Genomic DNA, 6575 nt, shown 5'->3' with positions numbered 1-6575 from the left:
GAAACTCGTCAGTCTATTCTTGTTCTGAGAAATGAAGGCTATTCCATGCGATAAATTGCCAAGAAACTGAAGACCTCGTACAACGGATGTTGACCTTCTAGGCAGAGTTGCAAAGAAAAACCCATATCTCAGACTGGCCAATAAAAAGAAAAGATTAAGATGGGCAAAATAACACAGACACTGGACAGAGGAACTCTGCCTAGAAGGCCAGCATCCCGGAATCACCTCTTCACTGTTGAGGATGAGACTGGTGTTTTGCGGGTACTATTTAATGAAGCTGCCACAACAAATTCAGATTTACAATGATGGCCTACCAGATCTGGGGAAGTCTGATGAAACCAAGATTGAACTCTTTGGCTTGAATGCGAAGCGTCACGTCTGGAGGAAACCTGGCACCATCCCTACGGTGAATCATGGTGGTGGCAGCATCATTCTGTGGGGAAGCTTTTCAGGGGACTGGGAGAATAGCCAGAATCTAGGGAAAGATGAACGGAGCAAAGTGCAGAGAGATTCTTGATGAAAACCTTCTCCAGAGCGCTCAGGAACTCAGACTGGGGCGAAGGTTCACCTTTCAACAGTTCAATGACCGTAAGCACTTAGCCAAGACAACGCAGGAAAGACTTCGGGACAAGTCTCTGAATGTCCTTGAGTGGCCCAGCCAGAGCCCGGACTTGAACCTCGATCGAACATCTCTGGAGAGACATGAAAATAGCTGTGCAGTGACGATCCCCATCCAACCAGACAGAGCTTGAGTGGATCTGCAGAGAAGAATGGGAGAAACTCCTCAAATAAAGGTGTGCCAAGCTTGTAACATCATACCCAAGAAGACTTGAGGCTGGAATCGCTGCCAAAGGTACTTCAACAAAGTACTAAGTAAAAGGTCTGAATACTTATGTAAATGTAATATTTCAGTTTAGTATTTATTTTTTTTTACATTTGCAAAATGTATAAAAATAATGGCTTTGTCATTATGGGGTATTGTGATGTCATTATGGGGTATTGTGATGTCATTATGGGGTATTGTGTGTCGATTGATGAGGGGAAAAAAACTATTGAATCCCTTTTAGAAGAAGGCTGTAACGTAAGAAAATGTGAAAAAGTCACGGGGTCTGAATACTTTCCCGAAGGCACTGTACAGGCAGAACATGGCTCCTATTGCCAATAAAAGGCTCTATAGGTAGAACATGGCTCCATCCTGTGCTGCTCGACCACAACAACACTACGCTAGTCTGCACTGTCACAGCAGCACATCTTTAACATTCCTGGCTTACCCCACACCACACCAACCCCACCTGATTTAGTCATTCCCAGGGGATGAGCTTTCAAAAAAATAAAATCTAGCACTCCCCTTCTCTCATGCTTCTGCATATTTGGGCCCCCCCCTCCCAGATGCCCTGCCGCCGACCCCAACCTGCCCCATTGCCCTCCCCGTTGGAAAATAAAGCTCAGAGTTCACCCAAAGTTCACACTTCCAGTATCATAGACTGCACTGAGCTGCAATTGCCTTCTGTTTAAGTCTCTTAACCCATTTTTTTTATTTATTTATCTTTTTGCGGGGGGAATGGGGTGACGGAACTAACCCACCAACCATTGCCTCAGTCGACACGTTTTCTAAACTTCTGACCCTGATCGGATGGGTCACTGTTCGGTCAGACTGCTCCCGCGGGCGGAGCTAGCCCGGGTTGGTCTAGTAGTACAATACTACAACGTCATTCGCCCCGTGCCATAAGTCCATCCCTCTATCCCCCTGTAACCCCCCGGCGTGGAAAAGGGTTCAACAAGAGTGCAATCACAGTGGCTCCGCCCTCTTCGGCGACATGCCACGCTGTAGACGAGGGGGTCTGGTCTTCAGAAATGGCCCCCCCCCCCCTCGCTCCCTTGGAGTTATTTGCTCAAGCCACCTCTGTGGGCCGTCGGCTTGGTCAGCGTCGGTGGAATCGCACGGGCCATATCGACCCCTTCTGGTAGAAATGGAGCGTTATTGTGATAATAGTGAGTTGTATAGGTAGAAAGATATAGAAATGGAGGGTTATGGTGATAATAGTAAGTTATATAGGTAGGGAGATGTAGAAATGTAGGGTTATGGTGATAACAGTGAGTTTTATTGGTAAAGAGATATAGAAATGGAAGGTTATGCTGATACTCAAGGCTCCAATTGCCAATTAAAGGTTCTGCAGTGGCTTCGGAAAGTATTCAGACCCTTTTACTTTTTTTCCACACTTTGTTACTTTACAGCCTTTTTCTAAAATGGATTAAATAAAAAAAATCCTCATCAATCTACACACACTACCCCATAATGACAAAATGAAAACTCATCAGAATCAGAAATACCTTATTTACATAAATATTCAGACTTTGCTCAGAGACTTGAAATTGAGATCAGGTGCATCTTGTTTCCATTGATGATCCTTGCGAGGTTTCTACAACTTGATTGGAGTCCGCCTGTGGTAAATTAAATTGATTGGAAATTATTTGGAGAAAAAAAACACACCTGAATATATAAGGTCCCACAGTTGATAGTGCATGTCAGAGCAAAAACCAAGCCATGATGTCGAAGGAATTGTCCGTAGAGCTCCGATTCAGGATAGTGCTGAGGCACAGATCTGGGGAAGGGTACCAAAACATTTCTGCAGCATTGAAGGTCCCCAAGAACACAGTAGCCTCCATCATTCTTAAATGGTAGAAATTTAGTACCACCAAGACTCTTCCAAGAGCTGGCCGCACAGCCAAACTGAGCAATCGGGGGAGAAGGGCCATGGTCAGGAAGGTGACCAAGAACCCGATAGTCACTTACAGAGCTCCAGAGTTCCTCTGTGGAGATGGTTGTCCTTCTGGAAGGTTCTCCCATCTCTGCAGCACTCCACCAATCAGGCCTTTATGGTATAATGGCCAGACAGAAGGCACATGACAGCTCGCTTGGAGCTTGCCAAAATGCACCTTAAAGACTCTCAGACCATGAGAAACAAGAATCTCTGGTCTGATGAAACCAAGATTGAACACTTTGGCCTGAATGCCAAGCGTCACGTCTGGAGGAAACCTGGCATCATCCCTACGGTGAAGCATGGTGGTGGCAGCATCATGCTGTGGGGATGTTTTTCAGCGGCAGGGACTGGGAGAATAGTCAGGATCAAGGGAAAGATGAATGGAGCAAAGTACAGAGAGACCCTTGATTAAAACCTTCTCCACAGCGCTCAGGACCTCAGACTGGGGCGAAGGTTCACCTTTCAACAGGACAACGACCCTAAGCACATAGTCAAGAGAATGCAGGAGTGGCTTCGGGACAAGTCTCTGAATGTCCTTGAGTGGCCCAGCCAGAGCCCGGACTTGAACGTCGATTGAACATCTCTGCAGAGAACTGAAAATAGCTGTTTAGTGACGCTCCCCATCCAACCTGACAGAGCTTGAGTGGATCTGCAGAGAAGAATGTAATCGCTGCCAAAGATGCTTCAACAAAAGACTGAGTAAAGGGTCTGCATACTTATGTAAACATGATATTTCAGTTTTGTATTTTTCATACGTTTTCAGAAAAAGGTTTTTGCTTTGTCGTCATAGGGTACTGTGTGTAGATTAATGAGTAAAAAAAAAACGATTTAATGAAATTTAGAATAAGGCTGTAACATAACAAAATGTGGAAAAGTCACGGGGTCTGAATACTTTCCCGAAGGCACTGTACAGGCAGAACATGGCTCCTATTGCCAATAAAAGGCTCTATAGGTAGAACATGGCTCCATCCTGTGCTGCTCGACCACAACAACACTACGCTAGTCTGCACTGTCACAGCAGCACATCTTTAACATTCCTGGCTTACCCCGCACCACACCAACCCCACCTGATTCGGTCAATCTTCGGTCATTACCGGGGGAAGAGCTTGCAAAAGAATTAAGTCTAGCACTCCCCTTCTCTCATCCTTCTGCATATTTGGGCACCATCCCGCCCCATTGCCCTCCCCGTCAGAAAATAAAGCTCAGAGTTCACCCAAAGTTCACACTTCCAGTATCATAGACTGCACTGTGCTGCAATTGCCTTCTGTTTACATCTCTTAAGCCGATTTTTTTTTTTATTCTGTTTTTTTTTTTTGCGGGGGGAATGGGGTGACGGAACTAACCCGCCAAACATTGCCTCAGTTGACACGTTTTCTAAACTTCTGAACCCGATCGGATGGGTCACTGTTCGGTCAGACTGCTCCCGCGGGCGGAGCTAGCCCGGGTTGGTCTAGTAGTACAACGTCATTCGCCCCGTGCCATAAGTCCATCCCTCTATCCCCGTTACCCCCTGGCGTGGAAAAGGGTTCAACAAGAGGGCAACCACAGAGTCTCCGCCCCTCTTCGGCGTCGTGCCACGCTGAAGACGAGGGGGTCTAGTCTTCAGGAACGGGCACCCCCCCACTCGCTCCCTTCGCGTTATTAGCTCAGGCCACCTCTCAGTGGGCCATTGGCTCGACCAATGTCGTGGGAATCGCACGGGCCATAGCGACCCCTTCTGGTGCGGTGTGGTACTCGGCGGTACCCAACACGTGGGCCAACGTCCAAAACTCTACTCAACTTCAAATTAATGTAGGGATAATGACCAACTAATGACTTTGCATAGATGTGAAAAGTTCTAAATTCTCCTCCAAAAAAATCCAGTTTTATTACCACAGCACTGGTACTCGTTAGAAATGACAACGGCTGTGTAATTTCATTACAAATTCAGACCGTGTAAGGACAATGACTATCCAAATGCATACAGTAAGTTATCTTGTTAAAATATTATTTTAGATGTGTTATGTTTTTGTGATCATTTTGATCAGGACATTGTGTTATGACTTTAGGGGTTATCTTTGATTCAATTAAGGATATATACCAATTAATTATTGAAGAATATAACTTAGATGCCTTATGAGTTTAATTCATCTGTCGTACCCCATCAGAACCACAAAACATAAGCCTGTTTTACTCCTTTGTAAACAATGTAATTGCAAGAAAATACTAAATAGCCTCAAAACATTGTGAAAAGTACCATTTTAATATCATGGATGTTCAGTGTTTGTATCAATAGATCTGTCAATTAATTTGAGTGGTTACATTTCTCCAGCCCCATCCATTTAAATGTTAGTCATTTAGCAGACACTGCTATCCATTCATTGCAACTTACAGGAGCCCTCAGCTGTTTACCAAAAAAGTGTTGCGGTCGTTTTATTGCTCGAACTGCAGATAGCCCTTAATAAACTACTATATAGATAAGAGAAAAATACAAAGTAAACTATTAAATCATTGCAATGACAAATCACTACAGACACCCTGGTTCGAATCCAGGCTGTATCACAACCGGCCGTGATTAGGAGTCCCATAGGTTGGCGTCATCCGGGTTTGGCCGGTGTAGGCCGTCATTGTAACTAAGAATTTGTTCTTTAACTGACTTGCCGAGTTAAAGGTTCAATAAAAATTGTAATAACATTTTTTTTTTTTTTAAATACTGTATCAATACACGGCCTAAAATAACTGCTTTAGTTACTTAAAAGTTGTCGTCCACTAACCTAAGACAATATATAGTTTAAATACAGTATGTATCTTCTTGCGGCAAAGACCACATTAATCCATACAGTTAATGACTTCGAGAACATTCAGCAATGTTAGTGTAAAAAAAAAAAAGTGTACTTTAATAAGTAAAATATTACTTCACTAGCTATCACTAAACTACACAATCCCATTAAGGCATGTGATATAAGACGTTCATTGAATACCGGTAGTACGTAAGCAGTAAAATAAAACAAAATAAAAAGCATCAATGTGAACAATCTTAAGACACTTGAATGTAGATTATTTTTTACATCCCCTGACGTGTATCACTTTATTTCCACCACATTTCAAAAAAGCTGGACCAGACAAAACTAATTTACTCAAATTATTTTCCCTCAAAATGGTTTGCTTATTAGTAAAGTGATGGCATGTGGATACATTGAGAAATGTATATGGTACAGAACAGAGGACTTTGCTTTCTAAAATGTATTTTAAAGCCGTTTTAGTCGTCAAGAGCGCTGTCAAATGTCAATTTATTATATTTTCAAATGGCTCGATTTGAAATTGATTCAGAGTTCATAAAAACAGATAAAATACTTGGTTTTTCATCTCTTAACAAAAATGAATCCGTTATTTATAAGAGCCCTGTAATTTTGAACATCGGTTTGGAGTTAAGACAGGTTATATTCCTTTTAATAATATCTTTCAAAGAAAGTGAAATAACATTGCCTTGCCTTAGAATTATGACCAAGAGTAATTTTTACTGAAGACATTGTCATTAACCGAAAAGGGCTAGTCTAAATAAAGCTGATATTTGCGTATCATACGTAGAGCGTCTAATTTCTGATATTGAACATTTTAATAAAAAGTTCTTAACGTGGCAATGCATACTCAAGTCAAAGCTCTAATACAGCTCACATTTTGTCCACTTTCCAATGTGGCCTAACACTGACATATTTACTTGGCAGTTAAAGACAAATTGTTACATATCATGTACTAACTGTTAGTTTCTGTAATTACATGTTTGCATTTTAAATATGCATTACATTTGTTAACCTCAAATTGTGGCTAAATCTC

This window comes from Salmo salar, chromosome 16 (genome assembly GCF_965601325.2).
Source record: "Salmo salar chromosome 16, fSalSal1, whole genome shotgun sequence".
In the NCBI taxonomy this organism is placed as follows: Eukaryota; Metazoa; Chordata; class Actinopteri; order Salmoniformes; family Salmonidae; genus Salmo; species Salmo salar.
The sequence above is the reverse complement of the archived record's forward strand: the minus strand, read 5'-3'. Positions refer to the sequence as shown.